Source organism: Diabrotica undecimpunctata, chromosome 9 (assembly GCF_040954645.1).
Source record: "Diabrotica undecimpunctata isolate CICGRU chromosome 9, icDiaUnde3, whole genome shotgun sequence".
Lineage (NCBI taxonomy): Eukaryota > Metazoa > Arthropoda > Insecta > Coleoptera > Chrysomelidae > Diabrotica > Diabrotica undecimpunctata.
This window is the reverse complement of record NC_092811.1, coordinates 1,529,721-1,557,715: the sequence shown is the minus strand read 5'-3', so window position 1 is coordinate 1,557,715 and position 27,995 is coordinate 1,529,721. Positions and strand designations below refer to the sequence as shown.

At 33.2% G+C, this 27,995-nt stretch overlaps 1 protein-coding gene and 1 pseudogene across 1 annotated transcript in view; one reads left to right on the top strand and one right to left on the bottom strand.

Annotated features, from left to right (window-relative positions):
* LOC140449381 (uncharacterized) overlaps positions 1–27,995 on the bottom strand; it is a 262,280-nt gene that overhangs the window by 69,341 nt on the left and 164,944 nt on the right. The gene's annotated exons all lie outside the window — the stretch shown is intronic.
* Positions 8,596–9,212, top strand: LOC140449960 (heat shock 70 kDa protein cognate 4-like; annotated as a pseudogene).

The following is a 27,995-nucleotide window of genomic DNA, read 5'->3' as shown; positions in this document are numbered from 1 at the left end:
TTTTTAGATTGAGTGAGTGATCATACCTGCATAACTTCTGGTCCCTATCACCGCCTTAGTGAAAGTTATAAGAATCATTTGGGTTTTTCCAGACCATTGTTTTTGTAAATTTTCATTGATTTTGTGTGCACAACGATAACTTTCGTTTAAATTTCTAATAATACACCTTTTTGTTTAAAGAATCACAATGAATTTTTACCTGCTTTTGTTCTTTTGATGAATGGACAAATAGTTTGGAGTGAAGTATATTAATTTATTTTTCAATATTTTTTGTGATTTACTTTGATAACTAATCAGTGATTTTCATATTATAAGATGCTTTTAAAACTATTTTCAGTACGCGGCCAGAAATCTACTTATACATAAATTAGGGAAGAATTACAGCAATATAAGAATTTCATGGAGGTCATATCACATGCCTTCGACTAGGTCGATAATCACAACTGTTTAAAATTGTAACAGAAAAACAATACTCAATATATCTATTAGAGCAACTGAAAGTGTCTATACTCTATTTGGAAACATAAGACAGGTTTTTCCTCCTCCAATATGAGTAAGAAATAAATGACCATATTATTTACCAGATGGAAATTTTCATAAAAGGAAGAAATGTGGCGGCATCCTTAAAAAGATGAACGGTAGTTTGATGCTGGAACAGGCAAAAATGCTTTCTTTTTCTTCTTCAGGTTCCTGTCCACTATGATCTTTGCCTTTTAACATGGCAATTCTGATCTTGCCTACGGCACTTCTTAATAGTTCGACCGATGAGAGCTCGAACCACTTTGACGCAGATTTTGAAGCCATGAGTGTTTTCTTGTGCCTGGCGCTCACGCTTGCTGTCTATTCCCTGGATAATCAATTGAAATAGACAGTACATATTGTCTCTTCACATATTGCCGAGATATTCAAGTTTTCTTTGTTTTATTGTGCTTACGGATTCTTTTTTTTTTCCAGTTTCTTGAAAAACTTCTCGCATTGGCGACTCAACATGTCGCCAAATCTGCCAAATGGCCTGTCGATATGCGACGAATGCTCTATTAATCGGACATCTCTTTTAATCTCCACATTTTCAGTAAGAACAATACAAATACACTTTAAGAGTAGAGAACGAAGATCTATGATATACTTTATTCTGTCGAATAGAGAGTTACTGCCCTCTCAAATCTTGGATGTAAGAGCACTAACATCAGCAGAAATAGGAAGTGATCATAAATTGGTATTGTGCACAATCCGAAAGAAAACACATATAAAAACACACATGTGGTAGTCGAAAGTTTGATTGTGGATGTGGATGATTCCACAAGATACCTATTCCAAAAAAGAATAACCGAAAAAAGCAGAAATACATATATCACAGAAAGTGATGGAGTAGAAGAAAGCTGGGCAAAAATTAAGTCTAATAACTGAGCATCGGCCAAGTAAGTTCTTGGTGAAAGAAATATAAGTAAAAATAAATCGTTTCCAAGGCGAAGAACTCCATGGTTTTGTACAGAAGTAAAGCAAACATGTAAAGAAAAGAAAAAAGCTATCTGGAATTCATATCAACCAAAACATGGCATATCATAATTACAAGACAACTAGAAACAAAACACATGCACTTATAAAAACAATAAAAAATGATCACAGTTCCATTTCGAAAGAAATGGAACATAATTTTTACGGTCTATAAAAGAAAATATGGTGCTTTATAAGAGGTGAAAGAACGAAGGTAAAGAAACTAATAGAATCAAAACACATAGAAAAGGATACATGATACAGAAAGTTCGGAAAATACTTGAAAACCTGAAGAACAGAAAAGCAGCAGGTAAAGACGGGATACCAAACGATTTCCAAAAATATTGTGAAGCAGCAATGACAGAACAATTAACGACATTAATTAATAAAATTATAAAACACAATAAAATACTCGAAGAAAGGAGAACGAGCGAACTAATTCTACTATTCAAAAAAGTAGATAAAACACAGCCAGAAAACTACAGAGGTATAAACAAATACTACGCTAAAACTTACAACTAAAATTTTACAGGTGGTAATCCATCTTCTGTATAATAGAAAAGCTCCCCTAAATATTATACTATAACTATCGAAAACATCTACCAAAACAACAAAATGGAAGTCAGAATAAATGGACAACTTGCATAACCTATAGAAATAGGCAGCGGAATAAGACAAGGAGATTCATTAAGCCCCATGCTCTTCAATTTGATCATGGATGAAATCATCAAAAGCGTTAACAAAGGAAAATGATACAGAATGGGAAACAAAGAAATCAACATACTCTGTTACGCAGACGACACAATATTGATAGCCCAAGATAGTCTGCAAAGACTGGTCCACAAATTTAACATAAGAGCAAAAGAATTTGATATGACAATCTCATCCCAGAAAACTAAAACAATAGTAATCAGCAAAGAACCAACCAGATGTAAAGTAGAAATTTACTATATGGTAGAAACACTATATGGCGAAAGAGACACATTAACACTGAGATGAAGTCAAGAATTTATAAAACCAGTGAAAGACCAATAATGACATTCTTCTTCTTCTTCTTCTGGTTCCTATCCGTTTCGGATGTTGGAAATCATATTGGCAATCATGACCTTGCTCGCTGCGGCTCGAAACAGCTCCGTTGAGGTTTTCTTAAACCATGTTCTTAAATTCCGCAGCCATGATATTCTCCTTCTACCGGGTCCTCGCTTACCTTTGACTTTACCTTGCAATATAGACTGCAGCAGGGAGTAACGGTGCTGATTTCTCATAACGTGTCCCAGATATTGCAATTTTATGCGTTTGATCGTAAACACAATCTCTGGGTCAATAATGACATATGCCTCAGAAACTATACCCACAGCCACAACGCCAAGGCTACTGGAAACGGCAGAGATTAGAGTACTGAGAAAAATTACAGGAAATAATATTGGGAGAAAAGCCTAGATGTGGCTACCCCTACAGTTAGGTGGCATAACCACAGTCATTAAAAACAGAGGGTGTTCCATTACCCAGGACACCTTAAGTAACTTTCAGATCATAAGCCTCCTCACGTAAGTCACACGATGAGGAGGGGTGGAGGAAAAACCTGGGGTCAGATAGGTACCACTTCGACTAGCGAAGTGTGACCGGTTTGATCTTCGGACATGTGGATCCCATTCTTAGATTGGTATACACATGTTCCTAGGGGCAGGGTTGATCACTGCGTGTGTGTGTGTGTGTACAGGAAATAAGCTAAGAGACCGAAAGAGAAATCTATCTATATAAGGATTTTTACAGCTGTCGCCGCCTTCCTTCTTTCAGCCAACGTTTCCAGTCCTTTCTGTTCTGCCATTCTCCATCTCTAAGATCTCGTCTTTCCATGGCCTCGTCCACTTCATCCCTCCATGACCTTCGGGGTCTACCTCTTTTCATCCTTCCTATTGGGCTCCAATCCGAAATCTTTGCTATCGACCTTGTATGATCTGTTCTTCTCACATGTCCATACCAAATTAAACGTTTTTCTTCGATGTAGCTAAGTATGTCTTGTTCTACTGTCATTCTTCGTTTTATCTGCAGAGTGACAAAAATGGATAGCATCAGAAATGAGGAGATAAAACGAAAGAGAAATGAAGACATTAAAAGAAAATGTAAGGTACAGTGTACAAGTAAATGGACACAAAATAGAAAAAAAAGAATGGAATAACTACATAAGAAGAATGGAAGAGACGCGTGTCGTCAAAATAGCAAGAAATAAGCCACCAACCGGCAGAAGAAGTATCGGATGACCGCGCAAAAGATGAAGTGACATCCTTCCATAGAGGTATTAATCCGCCAATGAACAAGCAGAATTGCTTATAAAGAGAAAGAAGAAGAAAAAGAAGAAGAAGTTTTCAAATCGAATTGTATGTTTTATCATACAACAACAACATATTTAACATATAACATAACATATTTAACAAGTGTTTAAATAAAAGTGGAATAATAGTGGTGTTCCTTACATATTTTTGATGCGTGTAGTAAATTCTCCTTTTAGTATTACCTTATTATCATTCTTATATATTTTGTAAAATTATTAATAGTAGATCTACTAAAATTCCCAACCTATATTTTTAAACAATATCATTATTAGTAACTATAATAAAAACTTTTTTATAAAAATGTTATTTTATCTAGGTATATAATATTCATTCGTATATTTCTTTTGGTCATAAATTCTGAAAATTTAAAGATTATTCATCAAATAAGAAGTGAGTATAATGACAACAAATACTCGCTACAGGTGGTTAGTATTGTACTTAGCAAAAGGATCCACTACGGTTATAAATCTACTAATGACGGCATATTGGTTATTGTTTCTATTTGCCTAGGTAATAACGATTTTAAAGTAATCCCGTCCTTCTATAACGGAGTACCTGCTGATAAGCGTGTTTTCCGAGAAGACCTACCTCCGACCCGGTGGGTATTCCACGAAAGAGCTTGAAGACGTTTATTGAAGTAAACAAACTTACTGTGAGGTAGTCTTTGTATTCAAAATAAAGCTAACGGTTCAGAGGGACAGATAGCATATTAATTTCATGAATGAATGAACAATTTGTCAGGTGAAAAAGTATATTCTTGCGAAAAAGATGTTTTAAATTTAAAATGTGCTTTTTATACAATCAATTATTTTGACAAATAAGAGAAGAATGTAGACGTATTAATACTGTTAGACACCATCGTAGAATGGTCGAATTGTATGGTTTTAAAATGCACGTTAATTCTCCTACAAGAATTACTAAAACAACATCTACCATAATTGATTACATCGTCTCAAATTTCTCACCCCTTTATGTAAGCTCTGCAATTATATTATTGCAGGACTATCTAATCATGAAGCAGTATATACCAATTAAAAATTTTATTGTAAGTACAGTTTTAATTACCTGCTCTTTGGGGAAATATCAACTGGTCAAATGAAATGAAAAATAATCCATAACTTTTTTTAATTAAATAATAATGGAAAATCTTTTATATAATTGACAGTATAATAAGGAGAATTACTTTATTAATGGAGTCTAATGTGGCTAATATAAACCTAATAATAATTTTATATTACACTTCACACAGAAAATATAGTCTATGTATATTTGTTCCATGGAGAGAATTTCTAATGAAAAATAAAAAAATTTAACTTGCCAACAAAAATGAAAATCAGTCATTATCATCAAAAATATCATAATCGTCATCATCATCACTGTCATCACCATTAATTGTTATTATGATTGGACTTATTTCGTTTATTTTATTTTCACGAGTCCACCAATCTTCTATTAGTTTCTCGCACTTGAATATACAGTTGCACCACACTTCTGGAGTTACAATTGAAAGTGCCTTTCGCCAAGTTTCCCGAACTGCGTCGTCGCTATAACCGTTAGGCCCAATATGGTTGTCATAATATTGTTTTGCTATTCCCCATAATATATATTCGATGGGATTAAACTGGCAATGATACGGTGGCAGACGTAAAACTTGATGACCGTAACTTTCAATAATCTGATCCACAACAAAGGTTTTTGGTTTTGCTTGGATATTTGCCAAGCGTAATAATTCTGATTTTAAAATATGTTGTGTAAATGGTATATGTTCCTTTGTCAACCATTCTTTAATTTTATTAACAGTCCAAGAATTCGTTGGACTTTTGTTTAATACTTCAGAATGGTAAGGTGCATTGTTTAAAATAATTACGCTGGGCTCACTTAAACCTGGGAGAAGTTTTTCATGTAACCATTTTACAAACATTTCTGTGTTCATATTATCGTGATAGTCACTTGATTTTGATTTTGATGAAAATATTAAATCAGCACCTTCTATAAAACCCGATTTCCCTCCTGCATGTAAAATTATGTGTCGCTTCCCTTCTTCATCAGTATGTTTGATAGACTTTACGTTATCATCTTGCCATATTCTCTTGGTTGCACCCCTAAAAAATATCCATGTTTCGTCTAAATATATAAAATTTGCCCTTTCTTTTTTTAATTTAGAATATTTTCTTAGAAAGTTAATTCTTTTATGCACAACAGAACTTCTTTCACAAAGGGCTTTTCTGTTATCCTCGTTTTGAAATTTGAAACCCAAATTATGTATCACTTGCCATAGACTTGTTCTGCCAATTTCGTCAAATTTTCTATCTTTTAATTCCGAGAGAATTGTATTTAAGGTCACATGTTCCTTGTTGGCTCGCATTCGATAAATGGTATCACGAATTTCAATTTTTTTTCCATCTGGAATATCTTTCGTTTTCAATGATAGGCGAGTTTTTCGGTGATCTTCTTTCCGCCGTTCATTATTGCGATTTTGTAATACTCCTCTTAGTTTGGTTTCACTAATTCCTAGAGCATCACATACGCATTGTTGAACAGACATTACCGATTTTAAAGGACCGCCATTTTCTTCTTCATCCATAAAATACTTATGTACACTACAAATTAGACTATCTACATCTAACACACGTCTAGGCATTTTTAAATATTTCCACCAAACATACAATGTCAACACTGGCAAAGAATCAATTCAACTGCAATATTGTAACAAATTTATACCTACCCTAATGTTATTTTAATGTATTTTAAAATATGACCATTAATGCAGTTTTTACCTAATTTTCTGGGAAGTCGTTTACTGCAACTGGTTATCAATGAGTCATTAGCATAATTTTGTTAATCCGAAACCCGCGTAAATATAGCGAACCGACTATAGGATTCTTTCCGTTCAGACCTTTCGTAAATTCCAAAATATGTGCTTGACTTCTGGGTGGCACTTTCCCTCGGTATACGTGGACTATAATTACAGTGATGTTTTAGATAGGCTTGTCTGTAGTTTCAATAAGGCATTTCCTTTAATTACAATTAAGTCAAAACATCACAAACCCTGGGCTACCACGCATATCAGCCAAGAATATGCGTTCACTACTGTAGATCAAGAAATTTACTAACAACGTCTTTGTCACTGAATATATCTTTAAGTACAGAGGAACCTATCTAAAACTTAACAACACAGCTAAAAATGTACTATGAGAATCGTCTGGAAAACTCTAAAAATGTTGAAAGGGAAACTTGGTCCATAATAAACGATCTTCGAAATAAAACTAACACAACTCAAACATTTTCTCTTCTAAACCCTGAAGATCTAAATGAATACTTCGTTAATGTGATTAAAAATATAACATCGACTATTTTGCCACAACAAAATCCTATTTCCTATCTCCCTACTTCAAAAAAGTCTCGAATTTATTCTTTATAAGACCAGTTGATAAATCTAAACTGATCCAAACAATCAGTAGCAAAAGCAATTTTTCCTGTAGTACTGATGGACTATGCATAAAAATTTTCTTAAATCTCCCAAAAAATGTGTTGTAAGTCCCTTCTTCTTCTTAAGGTGCCATGCATTTCTGCGTAGGCGTCCACCGTACATCGTCTTGTCAGGTGAGATGTTAAATATTCTGGATTAAATAATTCTGTTTTTAGCAGCATTGCGAAGCATTTCATAGCTGTGGATTCCTGTCCATTGTCGAATATTGCGCAACCATGACATTTTTTTAAGTCCGAGACCTCTCCTACCCTCTATTTTCCCTTCGAGTATCAGTTGCTGAAAAGTGTATCGTTCTCCTCGTATAATGTGCCCCAAGTATGCAGTCTTCTTACTTTTTACATAATTAAAAAGTTCCCTATCCTGTAAGCCCGCTCTTCTGAGTACTTCCTCATTTCTGACCCTGTCCGTCCATAATATTCTGAGCATTCGACGCAGGCACCACATTTCGAACACTTCAAGTTTGTTAATGGAACTGGCCTTTAACGTCCATGCTTCCATTCCGTACAGGAGAACAGGCCACACGTAACACTTAAGCATCTTGTATCGGAGGTTGAAGTCCAATTTGCGATCAGTCAGAAACTTACGAAGCCTCAAAAAAGCATTTCTGGCTTGTTCAACTCTGCTCTTTATTTCATTCTCGGGGTCCCAACCCTCATTCAGCAAACATCCCAAGTATTTGAATTGCCTGACTTGTTCGATTTCTTCTCCAGAGACATATATCTTTGCGTTGGGGTAATCATTTCTACTTATAATCATTGATTTTCATTGATTTTGTCTTCTTGATCTTTATTTTCAAACCCCGAGCTTCACTTGCAAGAGTTAGATCATTCAAATGGCATTGAAGATCTTCGATGTTATCTGCCACTATGGCTGTATCATCGGCATACCTGATGTTATTAATAAATATGCCGTTAACTTTAATACCCTTATTAGAGTCTTCCACTGCTTCTGCGAAGGCTTTTTCTACGTATAAATTGAACAGCATTGGAGACAGTATACAACCTTGCCTTACTCCTTTTTTAATGGAGAAATCTTCTGTTTCGTTGGAATTTGGAAGACGTACTGTTGCTGTCTGATTCCAATACAGAACCATAGGACCATAAGTCCCAGTCTCACTAATTAACGATTTCTTCGAAAAAGGTATATTTCCAGAGTGCCTAAAGACAGCCATTATTATTCCTCTTAATAAGGGTGGTGAAAAATCTAATGTCTACTACTATAGACCTATTGCCTTACTACCGGTCCTATCCAAAATTATTGAGAGACTTATAAAAGACGATTTGATTGCAGTCGTTGCTGTAGTGCACACGTAATTTAAGTATTTATTTAAGAATTGTCTACAAATAATTAATTTTAAGATGGAAAAAGCCCCATCTGTAGGTATCGATTTAGGAACAACCTACTCCTGTGCAGGAGTTTTCCAACATGGCAAAGTTGAAATTATTACCAACGACCAAGGTAACAGATCTACACCATCATATGTGGCCTTCACAGACACAGAACGTCTCATTTGAGATGCTGCCAAGAACCAGGTAGCCATGAACCACAATAATACAATTTTTGATGCCAAACGTCTTATTGGGCGTCGCTTTGATGACAGTGCTGTACAGTCTGGCATGAAACATTTGCCATTTGAAGTAGTAATTGATGCTGGTAAACCAAAGATTAAAGTTGCCTACAAGGGCGAAGAGAAATCCTTCTATCCAGAAGAAATCAGTTCCACGGTCCTCAGAAAAATCAAGGAAACAGCAGAAGCATACTTAGGAAAGAATGTCACCAATGCTGTCATCACAGTACCTGCTTATTTCAATGACTCACAACGTCAAGCTACCAAAGATGCTGGAACCATTGCTGGACTTCGGGTTCTACGTATTATTATGTCCTTCCTTCCTTAAGCTTTGCACGAAACTGAAAAAGGTATTCTACTAAATGGTTACCGGCTAAACAATATCAGATATGCAGATGACACCATAGTATTTGCGGACAACTTAGAAGACCTACAAGTTCTTATGAACAAAATCACGTATTACAGTCAACAATATGGACTCAATATAAACGTTAAGAAGACAAAACTTATGATAATTAGCAAGAAAAGAATAACAGAAGGTCAACTCTACGTCAACCAATCCCCTGTAGAAAGAGTGACGTACTACAGCTACCTCGGCACCATAATAAATGAAGAATGGACCAACAACCAGGAGATTAGAGCACGCATCGGAAAGGTTAGATCCACCTTCAATCGGATAGGGGCCTTCTTCAAGAGTCACAACCTCTCTCTTGATACAAAAGTAAGAATGCTGCGATGCTACGTCTTCGCTGTCCTTTTTTATGGTGTTGAATCGTGGACCTTGAACGAAGATATGTGCAGAAAACTGGAAGCATTTGAGATGTGGCTATACGTGGACTGAACGAGTCACAAATGAGGAGCTCCTCAGAAGAATGAATATGAACCGAGAGGTACTGACCACCATCAAATCTCGAAAGTTACAGTTCTTTGGACATATGCGAAATGAATCCAGATATGCTCTTCTTCAAGCCATCCTGCAAAAATATTTGGAAAACGGGGTCCAGGAAGAAGAACATCTTGGTTAAAGAACCTCAGAACCTGGTACAATACTGCATCTGTGCAGCTTTTCCGCGCTGCTGCAGATAAGATAAAGATTGCCATGATGATCGCTAACATTCGTAACGGATAGGAACATCAAGAAGAAGAATGTCCTTCCTCGTTGAAAACAGCATTTTATCCCAAAGTCAGTTTGGCTTTTTATCTAATAAATATACCAGTGATGCTATGTTTTCTGTACTACATGAGGTTTATCAAGCACTAAACAATAATCTTTATACTGCCACTGTTTTTTATGACTATGCCAAAGCTTTCGATTGTGTAGATCACATTTTGATAGAAAAACTAAATTTCTACGGAATTCGAGATATTTCTTTGAATTGGTTCCAATCTTACTTGAGGAATAGGAAACAACTAGTTGGAGCAAATGATACTGACTCTAGTCAGAAAAGCATTGTACGTGGAGTACCACAAGGTTCAGTACTGGGTCCTCTACTTGTCCTTATTTTTAAAAATGACATCATTAGCTTAAAAATCGATGGAAAATGTTTCTTTTTGCTGATCATACCAGTATTACCTGGAGGAACTCTAATATTGCAACTCTTTATGCAATTATAACTTTTGATCTACTTAAAATAAAAACCTGGTCCGACTCTAATTTACTCTCTTTTAACGTAGATAAGACAGTAGCATTATTTTTTAAAGGAGCTCTTCAACCCTTGCTTTTTTAATAAGAACCTTTATAAATGGTTCCTTCATATCGATTTGTTAAGTAAGAAACTAGCCTCAGCCTGCTATGCAATAACATCTGTTTCGAAGGAAATCAACTGAGTGTCTTCCAAAATAACATATTTTTCTTTATTCCACTCTCACCTAAATTATGGTGTAATCATATGGAGCAATTCAACAAATGCTCTTCAAATTTTTAGAATGCAAAAGAAAGCTATCAGGATTTAAGCAGGGATTGGTTATCTAGAACACTGCCGACCTTTCTTTATCACATTCAAAATTATTCCGTTACCTATTCTGTTGGTATTTCAAGTTCTAACTGAAATTCGCAGAAAACGTGCCCATTTAATAAAGCAGTCTGATGTCCACGTTCAAAATACGCGAAACTGTCACTACGTACGAGAAAATCGCTGTAGATTAGGTCTTTCAGAAAAAAATGCCCTTAATATAACTATTACAATATTTTACAGAAAGTAATAAACAGCTACATCCACTAAACTGCTTACTGTAACATTGTCACAAATCTTTTTCTTTAACCCTTTCAGTTCCACTTATATTTAAAAAAAAGAACCCACATAGTATATTTGTCCCTTAACAGGGATAACTTTTTCTATAATACTAAAAGAACAGATTGTGTTTTTTGAGCGCTGAAAACACATTGTACCTTATAACAAACAACCTTTCTAAAGCATTTAAAAGACTGCGTACGCATATAAGTGTAGTTCAAACGATTTCTGATTGACATAAGTCAGCTGTTTTGTGTATATTATTTGCTATGCTGTGAAATTTTAAATAAATAATTACGTAGAAATCTGTTTTTTTTAAATAAAAATTGTAATATTGTCAAGTTGGTAAGTATAAGAGTTAGTTTTGCTATATCTATCAACAGTTTTGCATTGCTGTGGGGTTTATAGAGGGGTATTGTTGTTATGTCCCTGTGCAGGGATAAACGAATTTTATGCTTAAATAAATAATGCATCAGTGCTATGTTTTTTATGACGTTTTTAAGAAGTGTATGTAATTTTTATGATTTGGACCTTTTGACTTAAATACTCGTTAGTGATTATGGTATCTTTTTTATTTTAGGAAATGTGGAAAAACAAAAAGCCCCTTACTGAACACTAACTTGTATACTATTTAGATAATAATAATGACTTATATGTTCCGTTGTTGTCTGACTAAGAGTCTGACCATGAAGAAGATACAGCTGTCAAATATAACATTTTTTCAGTCCCGGTTGCAGATGATTTAGAAAATAGAAAACTAGACAAAATGTGCTCAGAAAGACCAAATAGAAATGAATCGGAACTAGAAGAAAATGTTGGTGATCTAAAACAGGAAATAGAAGGCTTTTAAAAAACATATGGCCTTACTAAAAAATCTTAAATTAAATGGATGAATAATGTTACATATGAAACAAGACATATTAGTGGTATAAACCTATTCCAGACCCTGTTTATAAAATACCTTTCCCTATTGTTTTTTTCATGGACTATTAGGATGATATTTCACGCAATTGATCTGACTTTAGTAAATTCGTGGCTAGAATACAAACACAAAGTGTAGCAGAGCATCTAATTCTATTTAAAAATCCTTCTAAGAGAGGAAGGCCAAGTGACACAGATTCGAAAGTTCAAGCAAAAAAAAAGTGTGAAGCAAGACCTTTTGTAGAAATGAGATATGACGGCTACAATCATACTTCCAATGTGGACAAAAAAAAGATAATTCTAGATGCAAATTGGAAGGGTGCAAAAATAAGACTCATATATTTTGTTCCAAATGTGAAGTTTATTTTTATTCATCAAGACACAATGTCCCTTCAGAGGGACGTTACAAAAAAACTACTAAATATTGTGAAAATTGTACTTTTTTGAATAATAATCTTAGAATTATGACAAATAAAGCAAGTAAGATAAATAATATAATTTTTTCCTCAAACTTACTTATCGTAATGTCCCTCTGAAGGGACAAATTCACTGAAAAGGTTAATGTGTTCTTGTTTGTGATATATTTAAGTTACGTTTTATATTCCTTTTTTAAATACTATGTATTTTTTTTGACTTGCTACAAACAATATTTGTATTTGTTATGTAGTTAAATAAATATTCTACTTTACTCTACTCTTGTATCGTTTCACGTTTTGTTCTTAAATTTTCGTGAGCTCTCAATTTCGTGTCAAACTTTTGTAACACCCTCTGTAATTAAAATGACTAGGTAATTGAACTGATCAATGGTTCTAGTGAATGATCGTCAATTAATATTTTTGCCACACCGATAATCAGCAAAATACGAATCGAAGACATTTTTCTAGTAGTACAAAAAATAAAGAAAGATAAGCCCCACAAAAAATATTTTCAGCTTCCCTTAGTCCAACGCTGTATCACACCTGGGAATACACGTATAGATATCACTTCTACCTACCATTTTAAATCATCGGGATTTGTAAGATAATCATTGAAATTTCTCCAGCGTAACTGTTGTGGTAGTATCACAGATGAAGATCTGGATTGAGATGCAGTTGAGTTTTTAATCCGTAGTTTTGCATTACGATAATGCGGATTAACATTGAAACTAGCAAAATAACTGTGGATTAACTTCTTAATAGGTAAACATTGGCTTATCTTTCGATCTCGTGGACTTTTCATTAAGATTAATGCTTGGGACGATGGTCGATCATGTTTATTTAATTATATTGTTGTAATTTATAGTTTTAATGACTGAATAAAACAGCTCATAAAATGTAATTGTACTTGTTATCGTTATATGTTAATAATCTCCAACTTCATTTCATACATTTAATTTATAGACATGAAAGCTTCCATCATATTGCTGCTTTTAAGCTGTAATAATTTTATTATGACGGTTCATATTATTGTTATCTCCATAATATACGTTTGTAGAAGAAACTTCATGTAATTGATTTTAAATTTTAGCAATTTAAACGATCTTGACGTGCAAACTACACAATAACAGTGGTATGGTCAACATTATATACAAAGTGTGAAAGTATAATTGCAGTTTTACATTTTGTAAGAGTGACACAATGTTAGTGTAAAAAACTTTTGCATTTAATAGGGCAGTAACGAAAAAAAAGCTAAAAAACTCTTATACAGGTTTTTGAAGATTTTAAAAGATATATGAGGGTTTAATACTTTTTGGTAAAATATTGTGATAGGTATAATTAAGGCAATTTTTATCTGAAAGACGTAATCTACAGCGATTTGTTCGTAGGTAGTGACAGTTTCGCGTATTGTAAACGTGGACATCAGACTGCTTTATTAAATGGGCACGTTTTCTGTGAATTTCAGTTAGAACTTGAAATACCAACAGAGTAGGTAGAGGCATAATTTTGAATGTGATAAAGAAAGATCGGCAGTGTTCTAGATAACTAACCCCTGCTAAAATCTTAATAACTTTCTTTTGCATTCTAAAAATTTGAAGTGCATTTGTTGAATTGTCTCATATGCTTAATCCACAGTTTAGGTGAAAGTGGAGTAAAGAAAAATATGTCGTTTTTAATGTTTCAAAGTTCACAACCCTTGCTAGTTTGGCGAATAACAAATAATGAACTTGATAGCTTTTGCTTTAGTTGTGAGATATGCGCCTACCAGTTTAATCGATTATCTATGGTTATTCTCAATAGTTTAACAGTCTCTTTGATATCTGAATCATTATGTAAATTATTTGTAGATATAACAAAATTTTGCGTTTGTAGGGATTTGTACGGAGATATGAATATTTATGCAAATCGTTGAGATAAATAATAAAAAAAGAGGTTCTAAGATCGAACCTTGTGGGACTCCATGCTTTAGGGATAGAAAATCGGAGAAATGACCTTTTGACACTAGCGCCTGGTGTGTGCCACATAGATAAGAATTTATGAGCCCAAAGAGGAATACTTCTGATTCCATAGTAATCTAATTTGTGGAGCAAAATGTTGTGTGAAATGCAGTCAAAAGCCTTCGACAAGTCGCAAAGAGAAATTGCTATGCGATTGCCGCGTTCAAGCCCCTCAATGGCCTCGCTCATAACAATAAATACCGTATTCTTAGTAGAACGAGCACTTCTGAATCCATATTGTGAGTTGCTAAAGTAATTAATTGACTCAAAATAGAAATAAAATTGTTGCTTGATAACCTTTTCAATTACTTTCCTAAAAGTACAAATAATGCTTATGGGTCTGTAATTGACGTTTTTTGAGAAATCACCTTTTTTGTAGATAGGTAGTACTTTTGAGTATTTGAGTACTTCTGGAAATACTCCCGTTGATGGAATTAAATTAACAGGATGAGAGAAAGGTTTTAAAACTATTTGGTAAGTTTCTTTTAAAATTTTGCTATTAATTTCGTGAACGTCCCTACAATTAGAATTACTAAGAGACTTGATTATTTGAGAGACCTCTTCTTCCACAACGGGACGAAAAAAGGAATTGCTCGGAAAAGGATAATTTCTATAATTGAAGACGACATCGACAAGAATAGTGGGAAGAGATGTCATTATATGTTCTGCAATTGTAGCAAAAAATTGATTTATTTCGTCTGGAGGTAGATCAGGTTGTACCGAACTGGATCTTGTATTGATTCTTTCAAAATTTACTATTTTCCAGCAGTCTCTAGGTTTGTTATTGGAACTATAGTCGGTTCGCTATATTTACGCGGGTTTCGGATTAAAACTTTTATTGTAAGTACCCAGTTTTAATTACCTGCTCTTTGGGGAAATATCAACTGGTCAAATGAAATGAAAAATAATCCATAACTTTTTTTAATTAAATAATGGAAAATCTTTTATATAATTGATAGTATAATAAGGAGAATTACTTCATTAATGGAGTCTAATGTGGCTAATATAAACCTAATAATAATTTTATATTACACTTCACACAGAAAATATGGTCTATGTATATTTGTTACATGGAGAGAATTTCTAATGAAAAATAAAAAAAATTAACTTGCCAACAAAAATAAAAATCAGTCATTATCATCAAAAATATCATAATCGTCATCATCACTGTCATCACCATTAATTGTTATTATGATTGGACTTATTTCATTTATTTTAGTTTCACGAGTCCACCAATCTTCTATTAGTTTCTCGCACTTGAATATACAGTTGCACCACACTTCTGGAGTTACAATTGAAAGTGCCTTTCGCCAAGTTTCCCGAACTGCGTCGTCGCTATAACTGTTAGGCCCAATATGGTTGTCATAATATTGTTTTGCTATTCCCCATATATATTCGATGGGATTAAACTGGCAATGATACGGTGGCAGACGTAAAACTTGATGACCGTAACTTTTAATAATCTGATCCACAACAAAGGTTTTTGGTTTTGCGTGGATATTTGCCAAGCGTAATAATTCTGATTATGTTGTGTAAATGGTATATGTTCCTTTGTCAACCATTCTTTAATTTTATTAACAGTCCAAGAATTCGTTGGACTTTTGTTTAGTACTTCAGAATGGTAAGGTGCATTGTCTAAAATAATTACGCTGGGCTCACTTAAACCTGGGAGAAGTTTTTCATGTAACCATTTTACAAACATTTCTGTGTTCATATTATCGTGATAGTCACTTGATTTTGATTTAGATGAAAATATTAAATCAGCACCTTCTATAAAACCCGATTTCACTCCTGCATGTAAAATTATGTGTCGCTTCCCTTCTCCATCAGTATGTTTGATAGACTTTACGTTATCATCTTGCCATATTCCCATTGGTTGCACCCCTAGAAAATATCCATGTTTCGTCTAAATATATAAAATTTGCCCTTTCTTCCTTTAATTTAGAATATTTTCTTAGAAAGTTAATTCTTTTATGCACAACAGAACTTCTTTCACAAAGGGCTTTTCTGTTATCCTACTTTTGAAATTTGAAACCCAAATTATGTATCACTTGCCATAGACTTGTTTTGAAAATTTCGTCAAATTTTCTATCTTTTAATTCCGAGAGAATTGTATTTAAGGTCACATGTTCCTTGTTGGCTCGCATTCGATAAATGGTATCACGAATTTCAATTTTTTTTTCCATCTGGAATATCCTTCGTTTTCAATGATGAGCGAGTTTTTCGGTGATCTTCTTTCGGCCGTTCCTTATTACGATTTTGTAATACTCCTCTTAGTTTGGTTTCACTAATTCCTAGAGCATCACATACGCGTTGTTGAACAGACATTACCGATTTTAAAGGACCGCCATTTTCTTTTTCATCCGTAAAATACTTATGTACACTACAAATTAGACTATCTACATCTAACACACGTCTAGGCATTTTTAAATATTTCCACCAAACATACAATGTCAACACTGACAAAGAATCAATTCAACTGCAATATTGTAACAAATTTATACCTACCCTAATGTTATTTTAATGTATATTAAAATATGACCATTAATGCAGTTTTTACCTAATTTTCTGGGAAGTCGTTTACTGCAACTGGTTATCAATGAGTCATTAGCATAATTTTGTTAATCCGAAACCCGCGTAAATATAGCGAACCGACTATAGTGATAAAATCACAGTAAGCTGACTATTTAGCATTTATTATATTCAAGATTATATTCAAATTTTTGTTGTTTGCATATTTTGAACAAATCGGGATCCTTAGTGGCATCTGCAATGTATTTAATAAGAGTAAAAATTGGATCTTTAAGATCTTAATTTATTATTAAACCATGGCACGGGTGTTTTTTCAGCAGTTTGTCGTACTTTTTTTAGTGAAAAATGCTTTAATATAAAGTTGTTATAAGTTTCGGTAAGAAAGTCTATCAAAAAATCAGGATCAATATTAATATCATAGAAAAAAATCCATCTTTGTACTAACTAGCGCACGTTTCAGCTTCTGTAAACCAGAAGAAGTAATAAACCGTTGACATGTTTGATTAGTGTCAACAACTTTATGCTCAGAGTCAATAAATAAAAATTGAGCTAGATGGTCAGAAATACAAGGTTCAAATACGCCCACTCTGTAGATATTTGCAGAAAAATTTGTCATAATCTTGGCGATGCAACTACTGGAATCAGTTTGTTTGCTTTACTAAGCAAGAACGTTATGACATTTTCCATGAAATTCTTCATGAAAATTCACCAAAGTCAAAGTCACCCTTCCCAATCCGTATACAGTTAAAATATTGGTTTTTATTGAAGGTACATAAATTGCACAAAACTCTGAATTTTGCTCTACATTATATTTATTTAGATTAAGAGAAGAATACATAAGATTTTCTTTTACATAAATTGCAACTTCACCTTGTTTCTTTTTTACCCTACAAAAGAAATTAGCTAATGAAAAGCCGGAGATACTTTAATTAATTGATTTTAAATTTTCTTCACTTTGCCAGTGCTTCGAAAAACATGACGTCATATAAATTTTGATCCGCAAGAAAAACATTGATCATATCGACTTTATTTGAAATACAATGTAAATTAACCTGAAACATGCTTACCGTACCTTGTCGAATTAGTTTATTTTAATAAAAGTTTGTAGTTATAGGTTTCTTCCTCCGTCTTCTTTATGTACTGAACATTTCTTTTGAAGTTAAATCTCCTAACTGAAGCTTCTTTGGGCCAAATATTGGATCTCTAGACTTCGTCAATTTTATCGAAAGGAAAAGATACCTTATATGTAGAGTATTTGTCAGTTCTATGCTATCACACGCAGTTAAAAATAATATCGGGTACCGTCTCACCCAAGACTTTTAGAAGATCATCGGCTTTCATATCAACACATGCGGGACACATGTACATGACTTTGTCAAGGAATGGTGTTTACACTAGACGATTCGTTGCTTCTAATAATTGGTTAGTATTTGTTTTCTTTTTTCGATTGGGTATTCCAAGATGAGTGTCCTGTTTTCAAATTGTTTTTATTTTCTTTTTGTTTATCGCTCATGTATGAATGAGGTCGATTTGTGTTTTTGTTTAATGGCAATTTAATGGGTTCTTGACTGGTAGAACCTGAGTTGCTCGGGCCTGCTTTATTTACAGTTTTTACTAACTAAAAGATGTTACTACGGGTATGACTGATTTTTTATTATATTTATCTTTTAATAAAGAAATTAAATCTTGTGGTGTTTTGTGGTGGTATTTAATAGATGGTTAAATTGAAGACTTACGTTATTTAAATGCCAAACTCACAGCTTTCTCAAATGTTCTATGGTTCTATACTAAATAATTACTTTTGAAAATGTAATCTCAGTCTAATCTTAGGTTTCACGTATAAAATTGGAGATTTAATCTCGAAAAGATACTTTAAAAATCTTAACTACTGCAAATAAACGATTTCAAAACAATAAATTTATCTATAGCACAAAATTATAGCAGGGTGACAACATAAAAAGGCTACCAGCGGGACGGAATATTGTTCACTTTTCATATACGACGGGATTTATGATCACTAACCCCCTAACGCCAAGCCTTCCAATTCCTTTTAATCCCCGATAACTATAATTACGCTTTTTAATCTGAGTTGCTCTTTTTGTCGACGTGTGAAGCTGCCGGCCAAATATGGGTTCATAAAATCGTAGCAATTGCTTTTAAGTTTTTTTTTGGTTTCTAGGTAGTCTAGTTTTTTTTAATTTTGCACATAAAAAAATCCAAAACATTCCAATTAGAATATATGATACCCAAGCGCCATTTGCATCTTTCACAAAATACTTAGGTCTCACAGTTGATGCAAGACTTCATTGGAAAGTCCGTATTGCGCGGTATGTTAACTTATTTTGAATTTAAAACTTTTGACGAAACTCTGTATTTTCAGTTAACTCTGTCTAGAAATTATTATTTTTCTGTTCCTTTTCGTAATAAATTATGTTTGGAGTTAAAGTATTCAATTATCAATGCATACTTCTCGGTTCTCGCACGGTTCTCTCTTAATTTAGTCCAATTACTATTTAAATGGGAATAAGCCACAATTAAGGGTTAATGTATGTTTATTGACTTTTTAAATTGACATTAAACTTACTTTAATTGTGGCTTATTCCCATTTAAATAGCAATTAATTTAAAATGCCACAAGAAAATAGCTTTAGAACAAAAATAATTTAGTCCACTTAAGGGCTATATACGGCTAAACATCGAGGCCATCCAGCTCCTCGATAATACTGGGAAAGAAGACTCGAAAAAAGAAAACCATTTGAGTTAGTGTAAATTGTTAACTAGTTTAAAAGCAGAACATAGTGCTGCAGTGTATGTTAGCTATAGTGCATAATTGTTGGGTAAAATAAAAGGAAACCGTAGGCGTAAGCTGTTAGAATTTAAGACTCATTTAGTAATTTAAGTCCAAGAAGAATTAGCCAACCATGACCAGATTTTAGTAGTATAAACACAGCTCAGGTATTTAATAAGTAAAAAAATAATACTATAAAACTAGTTGATTATATGCCGCTTAGAATACGTACCACCAACAAACAATTACCAAAAATAGTGATCAGCTGCACCAGAACTAAAAACAGTGCATCGAAGCAAGGGAACAGGAACAATTGGCAGAGAAAATGTGCAAGAAATAACAATTTTAGGGTCTATAAGTATTTGAAACGATGGAGTATTGAATGCGTCGATCAAGCACAGCAATATATTTGGTCAGAAAGCCGTAAGTGTCCCATATGGGATAAAATCTTCACAAAATACAACAATAAAAGAATTTATAATACTTTCTACAGCCAGGAGGATATTTATTCATAGCTCAGTTAAAAGAAAATGGAATTTTTGAATACATCGACAAGATATCTAGAAGGGAAAGAATTACGAACGAAAGAACAAAATATGTAATTATGAAAAAATAATTGATGTGCTATAGACATATATGAGGCATAGAGATAGGACGACTTCCAAAAGTCCTGGAATAGAAACCAAGGGAAAAAAGAAAGCCAAAAGAGTTGGAATAAACTAGAGGAAAGAAATTTAAAAAGGAATAAGAAGGAGACCAGATAACGTTGAAAACTCATATATAATGTTAATATGATTGCCAAAATTTTGTACTTAATCCAGCTCATGATTACTAAATTTCGAAAAAAGCCGCTGCCTAGAATGAAAATGAGCAAGAAAAATGAACCAAAGGAAAGAAACTGAAAAGGAAATGATTCAAGGGAGCTGTTATATAACGTTTTAGAATTATTTATGCTATATAATTATACAAAATGTTCGCACAAATTGTTTTAATACAATCCTTGCATATATACATTTTTTAAATCTGTTAAATATTTAAACAATCTAAACACATGTTTTCCAGCAATTTATTCTTACGAGGCATGTAGAAAGATAACAGAAGGCAATTATATCATTCTAAATCACTTAATAATACTCTCCTGTTGATAATATCAATAGAAATTGTAAATACAGTCGAAAAAAGCCTCATTATATCTTGAAAAAATAGGTTAGATATCTATTAATAACTTCTTGCTGTCAATATTAGCAATTAAATCCTGTAACTTCGATAAGTCAAGCATAAAGCACAGGATATCCTTTAATCGTGTGAAAATACTGAATCATTCGGCTACAAAAACGATGACAGACTCATTAAATCAGCTTTGCGTTGTTAATATTGATCTTTTATTATGTATGGGATGTCTTAGTCCATTAGGTCTTTTCTGTAACTTTAATAAGATGTTTTCTTTATCAAATAGTCAGCTTTTATATCGAAGATATACAATACAAATACGTTAAGATGTTAAAAATAATTTCTAAAAGAGTAAATACCTAAATAACAAATTCCCTATAGTATTTATGAACCTTGCTGAGGCTTTTGTTTAGTGACATTTGTGACAAAGATTAAAGTCATGAAACAAATGTTCATGAATATAATTTCTTATGTAAAAATTGTTAAAACGTATGATTGCCTCCAGTATAATGCTGTTCTCTTGTGATATCCCTTTCTGAATTCGACCTAAAGTTCTTGGTTAGTGCTAATTTCAATAAGTTATTCTTGTACTATGACATCTATTTCTCCAATGTCATAATATGTGTTAATAATCCACTGTTGTATTTCCATACTCAAAACTTCTTTAAACCTGATAGTAAACTCTGTGTGAAGGGCATTGAAATCGTGAACATATACTAAAATGTCATCATCCTGGACATTTAACAATGAAGAGTTAAGAAACTGGCAAAATTCACGTCATCCAATATTTTGCTTCATTAGATTAGTTCTGGAAAGAAGAGCTGCAATTAATGACTTTGCTTGTAATAAATTCACATTGTCACCAATGTCTGGTTTGTGTCTGATTAAGTTTGTTTTTAAAAAGGAATCTTTGGTATACAAAAACTATAAAACACTTCCAAACAGTGAATAAAATCTTGTCCAACATAACTCTTTCGAGAACCAGCGCATTTCAGTATGAAAGAGTAATCTATGAAATTTCTTGAGAGAATTTAATGCGTTGCTATGAATTTTATTTACTGCTTGATTCTTTCTTCTGTCTGATTAGGCTCTAACGATATTTTATCATTAATTTAGTCTTAATGCGGTTTCAATGTATTTTCTAAACAAGTGGCAAATCTATCTGCCTTTTGCTTATTGCTTCCGTCTACCGTCATTCTAGTCTTTTTAGTCTTTTTGTTGCTTTCCATAGAAAATACTCAGTCATGCTATCACTTTTTAACTCTTTTAGAAAAAAACTGTTTGGCTTTTTTATGTTTTGAATCTTTCTTTTAAGTTTTGGACTAGCACTGATCAAATTTGTTAATGGCTTTGGTTTGGTACGACCTTCTTTCGTATATTTGTTTTCTTTTATTTTTGATCATTGAGTTGGAGTGCTTTCTCATGTTAATTTTTGATATTTTGAACAAACAACTCTACTTCCTCATCTAATTTTTCAGTTTTTTTTAATGGTACTGTGAATGAAGTGAAAGTGATTCGTCTTCTACCCTGCTTTACTATCAGACTGACGCAGCTGCTGTATTGGTTTCTATTATTGATTTGCCTTTTTGTTTGGTTTGTGTTCTTGATAGTCTTTTAGTATGTTATAATCATCATTTTCTAGGCGTCCTTCTCTTTTTGGTTGAACAACGCTTTGAAGTATTCCTTTCATTTCTTTGGAATTAAAGCGATGAGAAAATTCTAGATGTGATTTCAAAATGATTAAATGAATCATTTAAATCGCTCTTATATTTATAAACTGATCTTTTAAAAATTCGGGCGACTATTTTTGTCTACATGTCTTGTGTTATTGTGTTATAACATGTATTAGCGGTCAGTAGCCACAAAAAGGACATGGCTACCATTTATGTGCATTATCCAGGCAGTTAAAAGTACAAAAAGTAAAAATATCGAAATACTCGACTTACCTACGAGCCGAAACTTATAGTCAGGCACATCCCAATCAATTCTATTTTTAAAGACATCGTCCTTGGTCGATGGTGAGGATTAGAGATTTGCGGTTTTAAAGGTTTACGATGTTTTGGTTGTGATACACTTGATGAATAATGGACTTCTTAAGACCGTTTTTGTTGGACGATACTAAAGTATTATTTACAACCTCTTTATGATTTATGGCTCTATTTTGGGACGCGTTTTTACTTTGAAATTCAAACAGATTAAGATTTTAATACAAAATGTACAATAAGTGCTACATTTTTATTGGCTTTCATACATTTAACACTCAATATTATATTTGGAGCATTATAAAATTACAGAGAGATAATATATCTCTAAAATCATTTATTTTTTTCATTTGAAGATGTGTTCAAGAAGTTAAATTGGGAAAAGTGAAAATCGACGGCAGATTTTTACCTAACTCACCTAACATTTGTCGACGATATAGAACCCATAAGCAACAATACAGAGAAACTACAGAACATGCTAAAGAAGCTTAAACAATAATCTACGAAAATCGGTTTAAAAATGAATTTTAGTAAAACAAAGTGATGTCAAATTAAAATATCACAATAGACTTGGATTATAGTGAGCTTGTGAGATCAAAAATGTCGAGGAGTATATACACCTATTTAGGTCACACGATCAAACTAGGCAAACAGAATCAAACGGCAAAGATAACTAGAGGAATCCAAATGACTTGGGTAGCAGTACAAAGACTCAGTGTTGTATTAAACACAAAGACACCAATAATTTGAAAGAAAAACGTATTCCACAGTTATATTCTACTAATTATGTGTTTATTGACCATTTTTACATAGTAAACACTACATGTCATGTCACAATATAAATATGTCACTTATTTATACATAGGAAATAACTAAGAAATAATATATATAAATATATATATATATATATATATATATATATATATATATATATATATATATATCGGTTTCAAAACGTCTTGCGTCGTTGTCCGATGCCTAATTTCCACGAATTTCTATCATTCCATTGTTCTTCGGTCAAGTCTCGGGAGCTCATTGCCTTTGTTATTCCCTCCTTCCATGTTCTTTTTGGTCTTCCTCGTTTCTTACGATTTGGTGGTATCCATTTCATGGCGATTTTTGGTAGTCTTGTTTCTGGCATTCTTTGAACATGGCCATACCATATAAGTTGTTTCCTTTCTATGTCTGTTGCCAGTGATCCATCTACCCCCATCCGATTTCTTATTTCATCGTTTCTAATTCTGTCTGCTCTAGATATTCGAAGTGATCGTCTAAATACATCCATTTCTGTTGCTTCGAGTTTTCTTTTATTGCTTTCTGTTAGTCTCCATGTCTCTGTACCATAGGTTAAGCTGGTTTTTATGAGAGATTCATATATATTGTATTTTCGTCTTTTACCAATTTCTGAGCTCCAAAGAACTCCGTTAAGGCATCCAATTGTTCTACGGGCCTGGGTTATTCGTTTTCTAATTTCCCTATTGTCTGTGCCTGTGGTGTCGAAATCAATTCCTAGGTAGGTATATTCAGTGCAGAATGCAATTTCGGTTGTGTCCATCTGAATGTTGGATAGTTCTGCGCCTATTGGGAGATATTTTGTTTTTTGTGTATTGAGTTCTAAACCCCACTTCTTGTATTCTTCCTGTAGTTTTCTGGCCATATATGTCAGGTCTTCTTTATCGTTGGCTATAAGGACTTGATCGTCTGCAAACTGTAGGGTATATAGGCAAGTTTCTCCCAGGTCAATGGCCATTCCTCTGCACTTTCTTTTCCACTGATACAGTGCTTTCGCCACGTAGATTTTAAACAATGTGGGGGATATGCAACACCCCTGCCGGAGTCCCTTGTTTACAGGAAATTTTTTTGAAAGTCTATTTCCAATTTTTATTCCCGACGTTGATCCTTCATACAGCTGTTTAAGGGCGTTAATTACTGTGTGGTTAATGTTTGTTTCCTGCAAAACTTTCCATAGCTTTTTAGCGGGTACATTATCATAGGCCTTCTGAAGGTCTATAAACATAAGGTGGGTTTCTTGATTGGTACTTGATCTTTTTTCTATTATTTGTTTCAAAACAAACACATTATCGGTGCAGCTCCTTCCCGCTCTAAAGCCAGATTGTTCCTCTTCTTCTTGTTCCTTATATTCTTGTTCGATAATGTCTCGAAGTATCCTTCCATATAGGCGACTTAAGGTACTGGTTACTGATATACCTCGATAGTTTGAGCAGTCCAGTTTACTTCCCTTCTTATGTATAGATGATATGAAGGATACTTTCCACTCATGCGGGACTGGTGCACCGTTTAGATATTGGTTTATACACCAGGTTAATCGTTCAAACAGTTTGTTAGTACCGCATTTGATTAGTTCTGCTGAAATTCCCTCCGGACCTGCAGCTCGACCATTTTTAAGAAATAATACAAGAACAAATAATATAACATGTGCAGTGAAAAATAGAAATATAAAAATATAAAAACAAACAATTTAGTTAGGTGTAAAATAGTTTTCATAAAAACGACCACACTAGGAGCTCAAACAAATAAATTCCTGTATACTACAGAAACAGTGTTTCTGGAATATGGTATAATGATATGACTTTTGTTTCTTGTATTATAGTGATGTTGATCAGCTAGTATTTTTACATATTGTATAGTATTATGAACAGTTAACAAACTTTCAAATATATATATTGAAGGTAAGGGGAAAATGCCACACTTTTTAAACAAAGGTTTGCAGCTGGCGCGATATTCTGCTGAGTCGATCATTCGGATTGCTGTTTTTTGAAAAGCATGATGCAATTTTCTATGCATAGGACGAGTTTCCCCTATGCAATATATCAGAAAACTATGAACCATTCCAAAATAAACTGACCTAAGAATATCTCGACTGACAGAAGTAGCCAACCTTGCATCCATAGTAACACCTATAACTTTACTGGTTCAGATGGTTTAACCCATCTATCGCAACTAAATACTATTGTCTGGGTTTTCTGCTCGTTTAACTGAAGTTTGTTACAGTTAATCCAAGATTTTGATTTTTCTAATATTTCCTGAGTCTAATTAGTTTTATCTCTACATAATGAGAGTCATCATTTGTGTTCGTTCATCGTTGTGTCATCTGCAAAAAGAACACAGTTGGTGTTTTCTAACGCATTTGATAAATCATTTATACCTACATATATATATATATATATATATATATATATATATATATATATATATATATATGTTTGTTTTGAGGTTTCCGCGGGAGCTATATGTGCTGTCACTATTTTTCCGGGTTTGACTCCGCGTTGTAAAATGCTGGTTTTCTTGAAAACCAGTACTAATCGAGTAACGACGAGAAGTAGATCCACCAGTCTTGAGAATGGCAAGTGAGACCTTGCCGAAACGTCGCCAAAACAATGGTTTTCAAGAAAACCAGCATTTTACAACGCGGAGTCAAACCCGGAAAAATAGTGACAGCATATATATATATATATATATATATATATATATATATATATATATATATATATCAAGAATAGCAGAGGTCCCAAAACTGATCCTTGTGGTACTCCGGTTAAAACTGGTAGAGGATTAGATTCTTGATTATTAAATGCAACAATCCGTGTTCTTCCTGTAAGATATGATTTTAAAAGGTCGTGTATGGTACCCCTTACTCTATAGTACCTACCACATTAATCCATTAGTAGGTTCACCTGCATTAAGACCGTGAACAATGTGTTATATTACTTCTAATAAAGCTTTAGTTGTTGAGTATTTTTTCTAAAACCAAATTGAGAGCTATATAATTGATTTGTTATTCAAATAATTTGTTATACTATCTTTAATTAAGTTTTGAAGCTATTTTCTGAAGCTATGTGCTGTGGCATGTTAGAGTAATTACTATTTAAATGGGAATAAGCCACAATTAAAGGTTAAAGTACGTTTATTGACGTTTCAATTTCCACTTCGGAAATCGTTCTCTAAATAGAAACATTAGTAAATTAAACAAATTTTGTTTTTTTGTTACTTGGTGAAAAGTTCTTCTAATAATTTAATTTTACCTGACTCATTTATATTGACAATTCAGACATACATTATACATTTTAAAGTAGACGACTTTAAAATTATATTGCCAATATTGTTGAGTTGCGTTCCTGGGACGACTTTACTTGTAAGATAGTTCATTCGATTACATGAAATCAACTTTAACTTGAGAATATCCGTCAGAAAAAATCATACCATGTAATTCGTTTTTAAAAAGACAAGTACATGCCATGATGACAGTAAAAAATCTCCTGTTAGTGATTCCATAGTAAATTATGAGGGAAAAACCAGGAAAAAAACCTCATAATACTATCCCGACATGGTAAGTATTTGATCGTGCATTTAGTTTACCTTCACCACCACCACACCAACAACACCAAACTCTGATTTTATATGTTTGTTATTTAAAAAACATAAATGATGTATCCTCTATATGTTACCGACTTACTAATACTGGTATTTTCCTTTTATTAATTTCCTCTTTTAATATGGGTAACCAGATCCTACTACATTCTGCCATTTGCGACACAATTGATCTCATTTAGCATAATTAGAGCCGCTTCTTTGATTTTCCTCTTTTTTACCATCCGTTTCTTTTAGGACTATATTTGAATCATTCCATTGAACTCTATGTTCATGATCCCATGCGTATTTACATATTTGAGATCTATCAAATTCTCTATTTTTAATATAAGATTGATGTTAACTTATTCTAACATTTAATGGCTTTGATGTTTCACCTAAATAAAACTGAGCGCATTCACAAGGTATTTTATAAATGCAATTCTTTGTCCTTTCTTGTTCATTGTTAGATTTGATTTTAGACAAAATAGATCTTAATGTGTTATTGTTTTGAATGTTGTTGAAATGTTTAATTTATTTTCTATCCTTTTAAGTTTTTCTGATAATCCTTTTATGTATGGTATTGTTATTCTCCTCGTATTATTCCTCGTGTATGCTGTAGGATCTGGTTCTAAGTTGTTCTGTTCTATTCGGTCAATTGTTGAAAATTCCGTATTTATAAATGATAGAGGATAATCATTTTTTAA